The sequence below is a fragment of the Sceloporus occidentalis genome, unplaced genomic scaffold (genome assembly GCF_023333645.1).
Source record: "Sceloporus occidentalis isolate IW3139 unplaced genomic scaffold, rSceOcc1.0.p SCAF_2, whole genome shotgun sequence".
NCBI classification, from domain to species: domain Eukaryota; kingdom Metazoa; phylum Chordata; class Lepidosauria; order Squamata; family Phrynosomatidae; genus Sceloporus; species Sceloporus occidentalis.
In genome coordinates this window covers 169068073-169086535 of record NW_028316982.1, presented here as the reverse complement: position 1 = coordinate 169086535, position 18463 = coordinate 169068073, and the positions used below count along the sequence as shown (strand labels likewise).

General features: G+C 40.0%; 1 protein-coding gene across 4 annotated transcripts in view; it reads left to right on the top strand.

The window, feature by feature from the left end:
* Positions 1-18463, top strand: part of MAP4K4 (mitogen-activated protein kinase kinase kinase kinase 4) — a 200912-nt gene that overhangs the window by 99126 nt on the left and 83323 nt on the right. The window lies entirely within an intron of this gene.

Below are 18463 nucleotides of genomic sequence, written 5' to 3'. Positions count from 1 at the left end.
TTATTGGTTTTGTTTGTTATTTTGTTGTTTTCAGGTCATTTCCAACCTATGGAAACCCTAGGGTGACCCTATAATGTGGTCATTTAGGACAGCCCAAATGCCAAAAAAACTTATCATAGAATCATAGAATCATAGAGTTGGAAGAGACCACTAGGGCCATCCAGTCCAACCCCCTGCCATGCAGGAAATCCAAATCAAAGCATCCCTGACAGATGGCCATCCAGCCTCTGTTTAAAGACCTCCAAGGAAGGAGACTCTATCACCTTCCGAGGAAGTGCATTCCACTTGCAATCTTTTAAGTTCTGTAGAATTCTTCATCAGGCTGGCTGGTACAAAAACTTTGAGTGAATGAAAGAATTCTAAAAATCTGGCTTGATGTTGTGGTCATGAGCTCTGCTGTTGAACTCCACTCAATGGTTACTGCAGACTGAGGGAATCACTGGTCAGTGTGAAGTTTCCAGTTTTTATCTACCCATGCATCCTGGTATGAAGAATCCATGTCCTTTATCTGAAGATACAAGAGCTGGCTGTAATTCAGAGATTTGTCCATGGCCATGGCATGAAAGACATCTTTCAAGTGTGTTTTTAAAAAGTTGTGGCACTTTAAGACTGGTTTATTATGGTACTAAGCTGTTTCAGGCAACAGCATTAAGTAAATCAGGTGAGGAATGCTGTGGCTTACAAAAGCACATGGCATAATAAACTTGTTAGTCCAAAAGGGCCAAGGTTTTGCTGATACAGGCTAACACTGGATGCTTCAAGAATGTGTAATAGTGTGCTTGCTGCTGAATGGTGCATTTCATGGACTTAAAAAAAATGAAGAGAGCAGGGAGAACTATGTTCTTGGAGCTCTAACCTCAGCTGAAATCCATTAATCTCTCTCAGCTGTTGCAGTCCGTTCTGAACTTCCTTATGGATGAAAAGAAGTCTTTGATACTTTTCTGTCAAGTTCCAAGTGATACTGGATCAGGGCAGCATCTAGCCTTTAATGTGTGACTGTGGATCACAGCAGTAGTGGTACAGTTACTCTTTGTAAGCCAGTCTTAGAAATGTATTTACACAGCTCCCTATTCCCTTGCCCAACCTGTTCATAAAAGTACTTTGTTCCCATAGGTAAAAACTCAGCCATAAGCTGAGTTCCAGCCAGATAATGCTTAACTTTGGATTTTTTAAAAAAAATGTAGAGCAGAGAAAAAATAATAATGCTCAAACAAGCAAAATCTTTGTTTTCTTGAAACATAACACATTCACTGTGGTTTTTGTTTTTAAAGGAAAGTGCACACACTATTTTAGTCATTGATTCTGGCTTGGGTATCTCACAGAATGAATAAAGTTCCAGTAATCCCTTCATAGTTTCCTTTGAGATTTGGGACAGTGATAGAAATGGTCAAATAGACTGGGCAAAGGTATAAAAATGAAATCTTTTTGCATTTTAAAATATGATTTTCTGTCCCAACGTCTCCCCCCCCCCTTTTTTTTTTTTACATGCTTCCTGTGTATTTATTTCACAGGAGAGAGAAATTCCCATTGACACTCAGATTCAAGCTGTTGTTTCTCCCTTCAGCCTTGAATTCACAGCAGCATTCAGTTTGAGCCAAGATGTCTTAGGGCATTGTGGTTGAAATGGCAAGAGGTAGATCCCCCCCCCCTCCTATTTTTAAAGATTCAAGTCCAGTGCTTTCTTTTTATAATGAAGCTGTAGCTATGGGAACCCATGGGTGGAAACACAAAGAGGCTACTTTTAGATATTTAAACCCTTGGTTCCTCTTTAGTTTGTGGTCCTAGAATTAGAATTCTGAATTTTGCACAGTCCTTTGCCTTGTCCTTCTTAAGAATAATATTTATTGAAAATTTTAATGATTTTAGATTTGATCTTTGTTCTTTTGAAATGAAGGGTGGGGAGAATAACTTCACATATTCTACTGATACTCTACATTTTAGGTTCATAGTGAAAAGATTACTGTAAACTACTCCCTCTGTTAGGTGGTTAAGAAAGCTGATGAGTTCATGGGAGCATTTCATGTCCCTAGTGGACTCTTTCTCATCTTACTGGAATTCTTCTTCCTTCGGCCTAATTTCCTCCTATCCCAAAAGGGAACCCAAGCATGTTCAATTTCCTTTCCCATCAGCACTTTATACGGTGGCTGTTGATGTGACCCATCCAGAGGGAGCTTGAACAGAAGAATGTGTTCTGGACCACCATCTTGAGTTTTTTCTGAGGTCTGCTCAGAAAAAATCAGAAATGGTGTAGAATTGTTGAAGATGTTGAAGGATTTAGATAATGGCTATTTGATGTCTGATTTAGCAAAAATAATTTGTGACCTTTATAAATACTATTATCATTTTTAAAGGAGAGTTGCTGAAGTTTAATTATTATGACTTTCCACGAATAGGACCGTGTGGCTGAACAGATGCTTGATCCAATATTCAGTACAGTGAAATACATTGCCTATGGAAAACTCATGCGTCCCACGTATAGCTAGCTTTTCCCAACTTATCATCTCTGTGTAGAGGTTGTTACTGATGTTGGAAATGATTATTTTTCTTGTTAGATTTATAATCTGCTTGTCTTCTAAGGAGCAGAGGGAAGTTTACGTGGTTCTTTTTCCCATGTTTGTTCTCAGAAGATGATTTTGAGATACAGTAACTGGGCCCAGGTCTCCCATTGAGCTACTTGGATAAGTATAGATTTGAACCAATCCCATTCTGACACATTGGTCATTGTGGCTTCGTTCCCTGTTCCAGTCTGATCATATCTGGTTCTTGTTTTGTTGTAGGTGCTGTGTCTGTATTCTGATTTATTCTAGTCAGAATAGCATGGATCTGGAGTTGAAGTGAAGCAGGAATCACAGTTTCCATGAATGTGATTGGGGTAATGTAGCAGCCCAAGGCTTTGTCTCAGGATGTAGTGATACTGCAGAATTAAAGCCATTTGACACCACTTACATGACTCTGTTCTGCAGAATTCTGGTATTTGTAGTTTGGTGAGGTTTTCAGCCTAGTCTGTCAGAGAGCTCTGGTGCCTCACTAAACTATAAATACCAGATATCAGTAGGATAGTGTCATGGCAGTTATAAAGTGGTATCAAACTGCTTTAATTCTGCAGTGTGACTGTACCCTCAGACAATTACCACATCCTTCCAGAGAGTTCCCTTCCTCCCATAAGCTTCCTATCAACTGCTACCAGTCAGATGGAATATCTTATCAAAGTTGCCCTTAACATAAGCATATAGATCATAGTGACTTCTTCCTATAATGGTTTGTCATGCTGTGAGTTGTCACGTGATACAGAAGAACAGAATACAGTCACCCTCTGTATCCACTGTTTCTTTAGCCACAGATTCAAACATCCACCGCTTTAATATAAAACACCCACGGCTTTATATATAATCACAAACACATACACAGTGGGCCATTGCCTTACACGGGTGATCTGTTCCGGACTGCCCCCCCCCCCAACGTGTAAAGGGAATTCTGTGTATGCTCGAGCCCCATTAAAAATAATAGGGCTTGTGCGTGCGGTGTGTGCATGCACCATTACCTCTTCCAGGGCGCTGAGTCTAAGAAGTTTATCGCACCGGGGTTAAAACGTTCCCTGGTGCGTTCTAACGTGCCTGCACACGGAGCATGACGGGAACGCGATGGGGCCCAGAATGCCATTTTACCGCACACCGGAATGCCGCCTTTGCTCCCGGACGTTCCCATCGTGTTCCCGTTGCGTTCCAGAGGGCGCCATTTCTGGGGATGCTTTGAAACAGTTCCCAGAAATGGCACCCTCTGGAACACAACGGGAACGCGATGCGAATGCCCGGTGGCAAAGGCGGCGTTCTGGTGTGCAGTAAAATGGCATTCTGGACCCCATCGCGTTCCCGTCGTGCTCCGTGCATGCCCCCGCGCGGGCACATTAGAATGCACCGGGGAATGTTTTAACCCCGGTGCAATAAACTTCTTACTCTGGTGCGGCTTTCAGCAAATGCTGAAAGCCACCTATATTGCATCTATGTATGATGTGGGTGCACTGTATTTCCCCCCCAAGAGCAAACCGTGATTTTGCTATTTTGTATAAGGGACACCATGTTACTAGGCCACTGTATTTAATAGGTTCTGAGCATCCATGGATTTTGGCGGGGTAGGTGGGCCCTGGAACCAAATTTCAATGGATACCAAGGGTCCACTGTACTGTTAACTAGTTTTTGGGAGAATGAAAGCTGAAAGGACAATATACTTTATTTATTTATTTATTTATTGGACCCAAAGCAGCTCATAAAGGATAATTAAAAGACAATACAAATTCTCATACTCTTTCATTAAGATTAACTTGGTCTCTTAGCCACTTATTAGTTACTAAACCTGTTTGATTTAATCCAAATTTTCACTCATTCACTTCATATACCACACCCAACTCCAACTGTCAACAACCCACCTTCCTTTAAAAATTCCTTTAAAACATTCCCTTAATCACCTGTCACTCTCAGCAGGCCCTCCCAACACCACTTTATTTATTATTATTATTATTATTATTATTATTAAACTTTATTTCTAGAGCGCTGTAATTATACACAGCGCTGTACAAAGTCGGTAAAATTAAGGAGTATATAAAAGCCTGCCCAAGGCGTACACTCTAAGATAATAACAATTAAATAGAGAAATAGATAAAATTACCATGTAGAAAAGAAAAGACAAATTAAAAACATCACATATAAAAGCAGATCACATCACATCAAACATTATCAGACAGCCAGATGACAATCACAAATTCCCTGAGAACGCTTCCCTAAACAATATGGTTTTCAGCTCAGCCTTAAAGCTGGTTAGGGAAGTGATGAGCCATGCATGCAGAGGAAGAAGGTTCCAGGAATGAGGGGCAGCAAGAGAGAAGGGGCAGATCCGGGACGGGGCAGAGAAAATCCTGGGTTGAGAGAGGAGACTTTGGCTACCAGAGCGGAGAGTGTGAGTAGGGATGTAGGCAGAGAGAAGATCAGTTAAATAAAGAGGGATCAGCCCATGCAGGGCTTTAAAAGTGAATACCAAAAGTTTGTACCTGATGCGGAAAGGAAGAGGGAGCCAGTGAAGGGAAGACAACAGAGGGGAGACATGATCATAACAGCAAGCAAGTGAAATAATGCGTGCAGTTGAATGCATAACAGAAATTAATGGGTGGAGATGAGAGAGGAAGCCCTGCCAAGAGGAGGTTACAGTAGTCTAGTTGTGAGACCACTAGGGCATGGACCAGTGTTTTTGCGGTAGAAGCTGAGAGATATGGACGGATTTTGGCGATATAGAGAAAAAATCTACAGACGTTGGCTGTAGTCTGGATCTGGGGGATAAATGACAAAGAGGAGTCAAAGATGAAACCGAGACTGCGAGCTTCCTGGACCGGCTGAATAGAGATGTTATTGACGGAAATAGAAAAGGAATAGTGAAGGGTGGGCTTAGGAGGGAAAACAAGAAGCTCAGTCTTGGACATATTGAGCTTCAAACGCCGATGGTGCATCCAGTGGCAGACAGCTGTTAAACAGGATGACACTTGCTGCTCTAGCTCTGGTGAAAGATTAGGGGTGGAAAGGTACAGCTGGGTATCATTGGCGTACAGATGGTAGGAGAAACCAAAAGAACTGATATGTTTGCCGAGGGAGAGTGTGTATAAAGAGAACAGAAGAGGACCCAAAACAGAGCCCTGAGGAACTCCAACAGATAAGGGGACAGAAGACGAGGTCTGACCACCCGAGACCACTGAAAAAGATCTATCTGACAAGTAAGATGTGAACCAATCGAGAACAAGGCCCGAGAAACCAAGGTCAGAGAGTACGTCTATTAGAAGACAGTGGTCCACGGTGTCGAAGGCCGCAGACAGATCAAGAAGGACAAGGATAGAGTAAAGGCCATTCGCCTTGGCCCACAAAAGATAATTCGAGATCTTAGTAAGGGCTGTCTCTGTGGAGTGCCGTGGGCGAAAACCAGACTGGAAGGGATCCAGAATGGAGTTGGTTTCAAGAAACTCAAGACAGCGTGAATAGACAACTCGTTCCAACACCTTAGAAAGAAAAGGAAGCAGAGAGATTGGACGATAGCTAGCCAAGGAAGAGGGGTTGAGAGAGGGTTTTTTCAGGATAGGGAAAACTAAGGCATGTTTGAAGACTGAGGGGAAGGAACCCGAAGAGAGAGAGAGATTAAAGATATAGAGGAGGGAGGGTAGCAAAGAGGGGGCTATAGAGATTAGAAGACGAGAAGGAATTGGATCAAGAGAGCAGGTGGTAGGTTTGGATGAGTTCAGCAGCGAAGAGAGTTCTTCCAAAAAAACAGGAGGAAACACAGAGAGTTTATTAGTAGGAGGGGCGAGGAGATTAATGGTGGGAGCCAAATCATGAGGAGTTAACTCAGAACGAATGGTAGTGATCTTTGTAATGAAGTAATTGGTGAAGTCGGAGGGAGAAAATAATGGAGAGACGGAGGGAGGAGAGGCTTTTAACAGTGTGTTGAAACAGGAGAACAAGCGCTACAGGCGCCTCTTGGCGCAGATCAATGATTTAAAGTAGTCTTGTTTTGCCATCGACAAGGCACGTGAAAAAGATAAAAGAATGAATTTATAGTGGATAAAGTCGGCCCACTCCCTGGACTTTCTCCAGAGACGTTCGGCTGCTCGGGAGCAGGACCGGAGAAATCTAACAATGGGAGTGATCCAGGGCTGAGGCCTAGTCGTAGAGGAAGAGGAGGACACGCGCATAGATACTGGGGCAAGGCTGTCAAGAGTTGAAGAGAGAGTAGAATTCAGTAAAGACATAGCTGAGTCAGCTCCTTACCTGATGATGATGATGATGATAATTTATTTATAGCCCGCCTTTTCATGGGGAATCAAGGTGGATTACAACATCTAAAAGCAGTGTATTACATATCAAATCTAGTTATTATTAATCCCCTGCCCAACCGCCAATCTCTGATTGTAAAACTGAATTAAATTATTTACAATATAAAAACATTGTCGTGTTAAGATCAACAAAGTTGGGGGGGGATTTAAGAAGAACTCTATAATAGGGGGGAATACTGTATATACTCATGTATAAGTCTAGAAATTTAGATCAAAAAATTGACCCAAAAAACCTGAGTCGACTTATCAATGGGTCAATGTAAGTACTGTATTTTAATGCATATAATATATATATGATGAAACGCAAGAGTTTAATCTGCCCTGGAAGCACTGACCCCCTTCTACTCTCTCAGCCATCCAGCCTTTAGTATGTGTACAAATAGATATGTCTGCTGGAATTTTGTAAGTTCTTTGGCACTGTTTTCCTTTACTTTATCCTTTACATCCTTCATTGCGTGTGTGTACAATTTACCCTCGACTTATCCACGGGTCATATCAAAATCCACTGTTTTGGCCCCAAAACCTGCCCTCGACTTATATATGAGGTCAACTTATAGTTGAGTATATACAGTAAGCTGCATTGTGCTCGGGGAGGGGAGGCTAGTTTGGAAAAGCCTGCCGGAAGAGATCCATCTTAATGGCCTTTTAAAAGCCCGGTAGGTTGGTAATGTGGTGGATCTCCTGTGTCAGGTTGTTCCGTAGCCTGATTACTGTTGTTTGACAATACATACAGAACTACATTACCTAAATACATAAAATAATAATTTACAAAAAGTTCATGACATCACAGAGGACTTGAACATTACCTTGCCAACTTCTTTCCTCCCCAGTATTCTACCTGTAACATTTTGCAGGCCTTTACTCAGTCAATAACTTTTGTAATTACTAATAAATAAATAAGCTTCATTCATAAATATACCTATTAGGGCAGATGGTTTGTACTGTAATTGCTGTCATCCCCCGCCAGCATGAGACTTCAGCATTAAGGATTTAGCACCATCATTATTTAAGAATGATCAGGTACAGGATTATGCTGTGAAGCATTAGAAACTGGTTATGTGGCACCTTTTAACTAAGAATAGAAGTAATCACCATTATATTCAGTGGTACTTTTTCTAAGGTACATACGATGGTAGGTTTAACATATAATAACAGTTTAAACCAGACCATGAACAACAGAGATTTCTGAGCTGTAAGGATACTTTAGTACTAATTTTGGACTTAGTTTGTGTAAAAGGAGAAAGATAGTTTGGTGGTGGTAGTGTTGGCTAAAACCAAGAGATGTCTCATAGAGGTCAAATTAGTCCAATAAAACAAACAAAGCACCAGGCTCAGGTTTGAAGATGAAATCAATTCCAAAACATGGCAGTTGGCTTTTTTTTAAAGAAGTATATATTTTGGCTTTTGATACATATAAGCTGTTTTAAGTGGTTAAAAAACCACAAGAAAACAAGATGGCCCTTTGTTTGAAAATAAGAGCTGAACATAGCCCCCTTTCCCCCCTATTAATGACATCTAAGTTGATTCCATACTGTTATAATGTGGAGTAGAAGAGTGTATCCATGCTCTGTTTCTTCATGGGCTTGTTGAAGTCCCAGTTAGTGTTCAGATAATAAGGGGCAACACTTGTTTCTTATGGGGGAAAGATATTTGAAACATTTATTTGCCAGCTGGTATATGGATTTGTTTACAGATTAATGGTTCTGTGTTTCATTCTGCAAGTTGGATGGGGGACATTTCACTATTTATGAGCAGAGTGATAATAAAACCAGCTTTCCGCATCAAAAGGATAGAGTCACATGTCTTAGCTGTATTTTGTTCTGCTGCAGACTTTTTGTGGAATTAGGGTCTTTTGTATTGCTCTGATTCTTTTAGCCAGCCGTGGCAGTATTACATGTTGTTGTATGGTGTTGCTGCAGCAATGTGAACTAACCTATGGATTCTTTTAGGGTTCTTGTAATGGTTCTTTTATCCTGGAATTAGCAAGAAGTTAGAAAATGTAGTCGTGAATAGATTTTACATTTTAAAGTGTTTGTTTGTTGAATCTGTGTGTTCCTTGGTCCAGCATGTTATTTTCCTTTGAATTTCTTTTCCCATAGTTATTCTAGAATAGCCTTCTTGAACCTGACACCTTTGAAGTATGTTGGACTACAATTCCCACAATCCCCCAGCCTGAATTTTCTTATGACCAAAATAGCTACTTTTTTTTCCTTTCTTTTTTTAAAGTAAAATTATGAGTTTCTTTTTTTGTTATTAATTGCCCTTGAGTCAACTTTGACTCATGAAAACCCTGTGGATGAGATGTCTCCAAGCCCTCCCCTCCTGTCCTCCACTTATCTTCTTAGGTTATGACCTCCCTAACTGAGTCTAGACTTCTGGCATGTGGTCTTCCTTTCTTTCTATTACCTTCTACCTTTCCTAGCATTATTGTCTTTTCTGATGAGTCTTGCCTTCTCATGATGTGGCCAAATTACAACAGCCTCAATTTGATCAATAATTATTCATATACTATATAAAATAAGATTTTTATTTATTCTGTTGTAATGAGCAACATAGCATAGAGAGTGCTGGGAGAGAAAGTGCATATCTTGCTGTTCTTCCTCTTGCAATTTGGTTCAGTGCATCTACTGATGTTGAGGCTAAAGAGAGAACTTAGACCATAATATGTTCAAGTCTGAACAATGAGTCAAATATGACTGAACATAAACCACTGTATATAAAAGTCTGACTCTACTGGTCAAATATGGGTGGAAGTTTCAGTATCAAACTACTTGGCTCCTAGTTTGATCTGTGCTAAGTACCAAAAAGAGAAGACAGCATGATAGTTTGCCACAGACACCTTTCTTGTCTGTACTACTAAGCCTTTGCTGAGTGGGTGTTCATCTGTTATATGAGTAAATACTTGCCCTTAAATTGTTCTAGGCCAGCTATTAAAAACATTACTTAGTTGTGCCAGATCAGAAATGGGAACCTATGTGACACTTTCTGATTTGGAGACAAACTACACCTTAGCAGTACTAATAGGAACATTGGACGCTACCAAACAGAGTCATAACATTGATCTATCTATTCTATAGTGTCTTATCTAAATGAAGGGCGGGATTCATGCAGCTCTTTAGATGTTGTACTTCAGGTCCCAGCCAGCATAGCCAATGGTGAGGAATGGTGATAACTGCAGTGTAGTACAGTGGACCCTTGCTTTACATGGAGGATCCTTTCTAGACACCCCCTCCCCATGTAAAGCGAATTCCATGCATGTTCAAGTCCCGTTTAGATGAATGGGATGCGCTCCCATGCGCGGCGTGGCACATGCACCACTGGTGCATGCACCATTCATCTAAATGGGGCTTCCCATCCGTGTGACTTCAAGTCCGTGTATGGAAAACCCGCATATGGGGCAGGCTGACTGTATTATCTTTGACAACCACACTTTGGGCTGAAACAGACGTCCCTGAAGAGGTGACTTCATGCTGTCCCTTTGAGCACCGGGTCGGGGCCACAACAACCACGTCCCTGATTTGGCTTTTTGCTGGCTCAAAAAGAAGTGGAAGAAAGCCGTGCCTTTTTGAGCTGGCAAAAAGCCAGCTTTCCTGCCATAGTGGAGGCTTTTCAGTGCTCCTGCAGCGTATAAATGCTGCACTGCCACAATGCTGCCTGCCCTCAGGTGGGTGGTGTGACTTGGGGCATCATTGGGGCCTGTGTCGTCCAAATGCCACGCTCCCATGCTGTCCCAAAGCCAACATATTGTGCCAGTCCACTTCGTCTATCTGCTCATAATATATAAATTGACTGACAACAGCTTTTCAGGATTTTGGCAGTTCTTTCTTCCAAGCCCTACCTAAAGGTTTCTGGGGATTGTACTTGAGACATTCTGTATGCAGAACATACCCCTCAGCTAGTGAACACTAGCAGTACACTGAGATTACTGAATCGTGTTTTGGACATGATATCCGAACAGCGGAACCTTCTAATTCTTTCTCTTGTCAGATCTGTATGTGTGTGCTAACTGCTGTGTGAAAATGATGTTGAGCACAGTAAGGTGACTCAGACACACAGTGGTAACAAATTTGGAGGAAACATCATCTTTGTAGATGGGAGGATATTGGCTTGGGCTGCCCCAGGGCTAATACTTTAGGCATCATGTCCCCATTTTCCTGGTTGCGATCTAGATTTAAAAGCCAAGATCATACTTTTAAAAATACAGTTGAAGAGCTGTATCACTGCTGCCTGATTGTTACAAAGTGTCCGGACACAATCTAGCCAAAGTTAACTATCCACTAAAATAAAGTCTGTGTCTTTCAGATTGTGCTTTAATGCCTTTTCTTTTTAAGAGAGCACATCTGTGATAAGCCTGCCTTCGGCTACAGGTGTGACTGTTCTCCTGTCTAAGGAATCAAAGCTTCTGCTGTTGTTCTTAAGCGGGTAGAGTAATTGCAGATGACTGCTGACAGTCAGCAGCAATACAGTCTGTATGATCTCATGCCTGTGATAGACAGAGAAAGACACCTGTGGCTGTCTTCACTGTTGATTATCCTCCCTTCTAAGCCATGGGTTTTTTTTTATACATGTTCAGCAGTGGTGATGCTGCAAACATCTGGCAGAAGAATAGATTCCTAGCAGCTGTATGCAAGTTGTTTGGTACACATATGAGAGGGAGCTATGCCAGATATATTTTATTCTTGGCAGGGGCAGGAACAGATCTCCATGAACCCATGGGCCTCAATGGATATAAAGTATAGCATAAATCAGTGCTGCTCAGACAAACTAATGCAGGGGAGTGGCAATTTCTGTTTACTAGTGTGCCAAGGATCAGTATCATATTTGTGACTATTGGCTAGATCTGTTACTTCCTGGCAGCCAATTGCTTGTGGACCAGCACCAGTCCACAGAAAGTTCAGAACTGAAAGGGACTGTAGGTCATTGTGGAACAATGTTCACATCTGATGAAGGATTATTTGTACATTGAATCTAAATTGGACATTTGATTTTTCAAGGGAGAAAGGTGGGGTGTAAGAAATTTGAGAAAAATGAATATCTAAAATCTGTCAAGTTTGGTAATAATAAGACAGTTATTTTTTCAAAATGGAAACAAATATATTTAATGTCTTCAAAGCTATGCCAGTGGTTTTGTAGAAGAGCACTGTGGAAGTCCATGATTTCTTGTAGCTTTTCCCCATCATGGTAAACCTTGATTTGTTCCGATATCTGTACCAACAATAAATATTTTTCTCATTTTGTTGTAAGTAGCACACACACTGGTAGAAAGCCTTGTTCCTAGTGTCATCTTCTAATATATTGATTGTTGTTGTTAACTGCCTCAAGTCAACTTTGACTTATGGTAACCTCCAAGTATGAGAGACCTCCAAGTTGCCATGTTATCAACAGCTCTGCTGAGGTCTTGCCATGGCTACTTTGATTGGGTTCATCTATCTGGAATGAGGACTTCCTCTTTTCCTGCTGCTTTCTACTCTACCGATCATTATTGTGTTTTCTAATGAGTCATGTCTTCTTGTGATATGGCTCAAAGTACAGCAGTCTCAGTTTAGATAGATAGATAGATAGATAGATAGATAGATAGATAGCAGAGAAAACGTTAGCATTGAATCAGTGGATTGTTTGCATGAATCAAAACATGACAGAATAGGAGAAAGAGCTGTAGCTCATAATGGAGCACATTTTTGCATGTTTAAAGTTTCATTTACAATCCCTGCCAACTCCATTTTAAAAGATTTTGGGATTGTTCACTTACACCTATCCCCAATTTTTATTCTTTTTCATAGGTACTCTGGCATGGCTGGGTGTATTTTTGTGTTGCATTTATTTTGGTAAATTTTAATTTTTGCCATTTAGAGCCTGAGCAAGGTTTCCCAACAAAACAAAACTGAGCTTGAAATAAATAGTCAGAAAGTAAAGTCTATGTAGTGCGTGAGAACATGCTCTGGGAAAATGCAGGAGAAAGACAGTACTCTGCAAGAAAGAAGGCTCCCATCATTGCCAGCTGGCACAGTAAATGAGAAGTAGCTCAGCAGCCATTTCACACTGGAGGTAAATGCTCCCCACAATTGAAGGCAAGCCCAGGATTTGGCTTCTACCCAGCCAAGGCATAAGGGTTTGGGACAGGGAACTTATGCTTCTCAAAGCAATCAGTCACCTATCTGTATCTGACACATTGAGAAGTCTTCTTTTTTTAAAAAAAAAATAGGAGTGGGGAGATAGTACATTGACATTGTAATGTTAGATATCTGCATTATTTGCACTGCATGGGCAAAGGTTTCTATCTCCCCCTCCCTCTAGCCTTGTTTCTCTTCTAAATTAGGTTGCCAAAATAACCAAATAAAATTAAGAAGGATTACAAGAGTAGATGAGTGTGCTTGCTCCAAGTCTGACACTGAAACAAGTTCTCAAATTCAAAGCAGAAAAGTTACTTTTTTGGACTGCAGTTGTCTGAATCCCCCAGCTAGCATGGCCACTGACCATACTGGCTGAAGAATTAATCCATCCCCCCATTACTTTCTTAATCTCTGTTATTGAATCAGCTTTCTAAATTTTGTTCCAGGCTTCCTCAGCCACTGTTTTTTTTGTGGGTTTTTCGAGCTATGTGGCCATGTTCTAGAAAATTTTCTTCCTCAGCCACTGTTTTGCACCAGAATCTAATTTGGGAGACCCAGTGAAAATCGGAGTAGCTCCCATCCAAAAGAGACAACCATCAGTTGCATTATCTTTTATTTTGAGTACAGTACTTGTAAATATAGGTTGAGGCTTCCTTATCCAAAATGCTCAGGGCCCAAACTATTTTGGATTTCTTTTTTTTTTTTTTTTCCTTTTGGATTTTGAAATATTTGCAAATGCAGAATAAGGTATCTTAGAGATGAGACCCAAGTCTGAAAAATCAAATTCATGTATGTTTCATATACACCTTATATACATAGTCTGAAGGTAATTTTGTACATAATATTTTTTATAATTTTGTTCATGAAACAAAGTTTGTGTACACCAAAGGTGTCACTATCTCATCCATCTATGTGGACAGTTTTGGATTATGGATAATTTGGATTATGGAATTCCAGATAAAGGATACGCAGTCTGTATGCAAATCAGATTTGTCTACTTACAGACTTACTCAGATTAGCTCCTGCAAGCCTAATATCTGCCCACCTCTGCTTTAAAGAATAGAATTGTATTTGTTCATGTTCAAGTTGTGTTGAACCAACAGGGTATAGGTGTTGTCCACTACTCTCTGGTTTGGGGTTTGAAATCAGGTCAGGTTGATAGTTGATCACTATTATCTGGGTTTTTGCTTTTCCATGGTAAGTCTAGGAATATATCTCCTGTGGATATAGAGGTTATACTGTACCTATTTTTAAAGAAATTGTTTACTCTCTGTTTCTCACAAGTAACTCATACAGAGTACATCTGAATTATTCAAACTCTAAGCAGTGGTATAAAACACACCTTTATTAGTTTAAAATAAATATTGTTTGAAAATTTTACTTTTTTGGACTATGGTTGACTGATAAATTCTATAAATGGCAGTCCATTTCCATCTCAGATGACAACATTGTCTAATCAGATGTAAAGAATAATATTTTTAAAAATCGACTGTTTCAGTGAGTGATTAATAATAGAACAGCACAATATTATGTCCACAGCTGTCCCCAGCACCAACCGACCGAAGAACAATGCACAGTTGTTTCACAGTTGAAAAATTACTACTTTTAAAGTAAAACCTGGCCTGTGTGAGAAAAGCCAGTTACAGAAAGGGCAGGAATTTTCCTTCTGTAAGGAGAATCATAATTTCTTAATGTAAAAAGTCTGTAGGCTAGTACTGACCATTTGCAGAACAAAAGGCAGCAGAGCTTTCTCTTCCCACTCCTACAGCTAGCAAGTAAGACTGCAGTCAGTCACTGAAGCCTTAAAGTGCACTTTTAAGCATCCTCCCCCATTTTTTAAAAAAAGTCTTTTTGAAAATAGTTTTTTTGTGGGCTTTTCGGGCTATATGGCCATGTTCTAGAAGAGTTTATTCCTGACATTTAGCCTGCATCTGTGGCTGGCATCTTCAGAGAATTCTTCTAGAACATGGCCATATAGCCCAAAAAACCCACAAAAAACTATAGATGTCAGCCATGAAAGCCTTCGACTTCACATATTTTTGAAAACCTTTTTTTATTCCCAAATACTTCAGGGGCATGTGTATTTGGAGAAGGGGCAATTTAATTCTCCCGTGTCTGTGTATAGGGTCCTGGCCTGTTTCTTAGCCCCCTTTAAACAGGAAATAGACTGGGTTCACTTTATATTTTAGAAAGACTTCTCATGGGCACAAAACAGCCCAGAGAATGGAGAAATATGTGATATTGTTTCACATATCCCCATAGTGGATGTTTGGAGGGCATCTGGGGGCTGGTTTTCTTAGAGGTTAAAAAAGATCAATTTTTGCATGTAGTTAGGTTGGTAGTCATTGCATTTCTCTAACAGCCAATGTGTACCTTCATTGCCTGACTGGTGCCTATCCCTGCTGTGTAAACATATCTGGGACAAAGTACCACTAATGCCAATCAGTTTTTCTTGATGATACCGATTTTAAAGTAACAAAAAATGAGAGTAGTTACCCCATAGGAGTGAAGCTAGCCTTCATATCCTTTAATGTGTTACAGGTGGAATGTTAACTTACTTATATCTTCCTTACTGAAAAAACAATTACAGTACAAATAACTACTTATTTGTAACTAGAAGTGTGTGGTTGCATTAGAAGGAACACCATTTTTAGTCTCTTTCATTTTTAAAATGCTTAAAAAGGTCCCTCTATTTTAGGTGTGGGAACTCCACAGACTTGTGTTCTCTTACAAAATCGGCAATAATGTGCCATTGATTTCAAAGGGAGAGCTAAGGCAGTGCTCAAACATTTCCTACTGAAATCCCTAAGGATAAAAGTTCTTAATTCTGTTAGTTTTTTGTTTGCAGTTTGTGCTTGATGTTGTCTGACAGGGAGGAGGGCAGATGTGATTTCCATGAGCAATAACACCATCTTTAGTTGCTTTCATTTCATGAGCAAGCATTGCTTTCTTTGCAGCAGAGGGGAGTGGGGAGTTAATTGTGTTTCACAGACCAAACTTCATTTGTTCCCTCCATACCCAAGACTGTGCCATTAAGTGCTGCAAAATTAGAGGAACAGTGAGGCAAATGGAACATAAGTGGGAGAGGAAAACCCCATTATTATGAAAATTGCAGCAGGTGGTTGCTTTATCAGAGACAGATACTGTACAAGTGTTTTGGCACCAGATGGAAATGGTTTCAGCACAGAGTTTGCAAAATACGAGCTTCAGGCATTGCTTATGATCCTAACTGCTGCCTATTATTCTAAGTTTCCCTTTCATCTTTATTCTTATTTTATTGTCATTCCACAGGTATTGTTACAGGTAGTTAATTTGCTTTGCAGATGGCTGCAACAGGCTCTGTTTGGCTTTAGCATCAATTCACAAAGAAAGTTCTGTGTGGATGACACACAATGTACTCATGATTATATGTACAATTATGGGTAACATTTTGTGTACCTAATTTTTAAAAGATAAATTTGTTAAGCCCTTAAAGAAAATGGAACCTTATACTTTATCTTGTTTGAGAGATCCTTTTCTGTTTTTCTGTAGTTCTTACATTGTGTCGCTTAATTATTACGTATTCACTTTAGCCTCTAGTTCTGTCATCTGAGAATAAAAGAAATATTATTTAGAGTGCATATAACAGTTACTGAGAGAATAACGTATTTGATTCTCAGTATGCAGTCTTGTGAGGGAGATGGACAAGGTGGGTAGAACAACAGATGTGTTAATTAAATATAACATATATGTAGTTTTGAATTTTTTAAACATTAAAATGCAACAGTACACAGTAGCCACCAGATGTCATTATAATAGATTCAGTTTGAGGTGGATCTATATCGACTGGAATTGTTCTATTTAGGGTTGCCAGATTTAAAACTGGAGAGGAATCTTACTTCTTTAATGGTTGTGTAGACAAGGGAATTTTAGCAGGTTTGCTTGAGCCTTCTCCAGTTTTTATCTGGCAATCCTAGTATTATTACACAGACTCTCCTGCCACTGCAGTGAATTATTTGTAACACAGAAGACGTGGTTCTCTGTTATCAGATGGGCTGTCACAAAGTAAGTAAAAGCTGTACCTGTTCTGAGAATATATATAGCCTTTGAGACCCAATCTACTTAAAGTGGTAATTGATGGCCACCTGCATTAAAATCACGATATTGATTTTACCAACTGCTTCTGCCTCCCAGGGTCATACTGTAAGTTTTTGAGTGGCACATTCTGATCTAAGTGACTCAAATACTTTTAACGTGCCAAAAGTTTAATATTTGAAATATCCACTTTGCAGTAATATTGTGCACCCACTCAGCAAAGGCTTGGTAGTACAGACAAGTAAGGTGTCTGTGGCAAACTATCATGCTGTCTTCTCTTTTTGGTACTTAGCACAGATCAAACTAGGAGCCAAGTAGTTTGATACTGAAACTTCCACCCATATTTGACCAGTAGAGTCAGACTTTTATATACAGTGGTTTATGTTCAGTCATATTTGACTCATTGTTCAGACTTGAACATATTATGGTCTAAGTTCTCTCTTTAGCCTCAACATCAGTAGATGCACTGAACCAAATTGCAAGAGGAAGAACAGCAAGATATGCACTTTCTCTCCCAGCACTCTCTATGCTATGTTGCTCATTACAACAGAATAACAACAACAGAAGATTTTCTATCATTTCAGTGTAGTAAGTACACAGTTAAGAGGGTTTAAGCATTCGTCTGAGTAGATGGTACGGTGACCGTTCAAAGATAATTCCTTTCAGTCTCATGTATCTGTTAAAAATGTGTTTTTTAAAAGGTATTTTTTTGGGTGGGTGGACTTCTTCCTTGGAAGGCTATTATACACAAACATTGAACCCCAGACTGTTTTAGGTGTTTGCCATTAGTCTAATTGAACTTACTAGCAGCTATAGAAATAAAGCATATCTGTAATTTTTTTGGTGCTCTTTTACATTTAAAATGTTTAATTGTACAGTGGTCCCTGTGTAAAGGGAATTCTGCATATGCTTGAGCCCCATTAGAATGAATGGGACTCATGCATGCAGTGGCGCGGAGCAGGGATGAGTGCAGCCTTCTTCTGGCACAGCTTACAATGTATGCTGAAAACTGCGTAAGGCGCACCTGCATATAACACAGGTGCGCTGTATATATTGAAATAGGTCTTAGTTCAACAGTGTTGTTTAACTCTGACTTGTATGTGGTCTGTTCTGTCAGTGTACCTTAATTTCTTTTTTGTTTGAGACACTGCCTTCCTCTCTCGGTTGACTGTTTGCCGGTTGTATGGATAGTATAGTATATGATGGAATGTGAGTCTGATCCATCATTGTAGGAGGCAGACTTGAATACTTCCATAGGGAGAGTTGGATGCTTTGGCAGGCAGAAAGTGAAACATTTTTGCCAGTTCCCCCTTGCCTTTGTCTTTGTGGTATAAATAATTTTTATAGTTGTAGGATTAACAGCCCAAACTTTGTATTAAACATTATGGGTGAGAGAAAGATCATATGGCTGAGA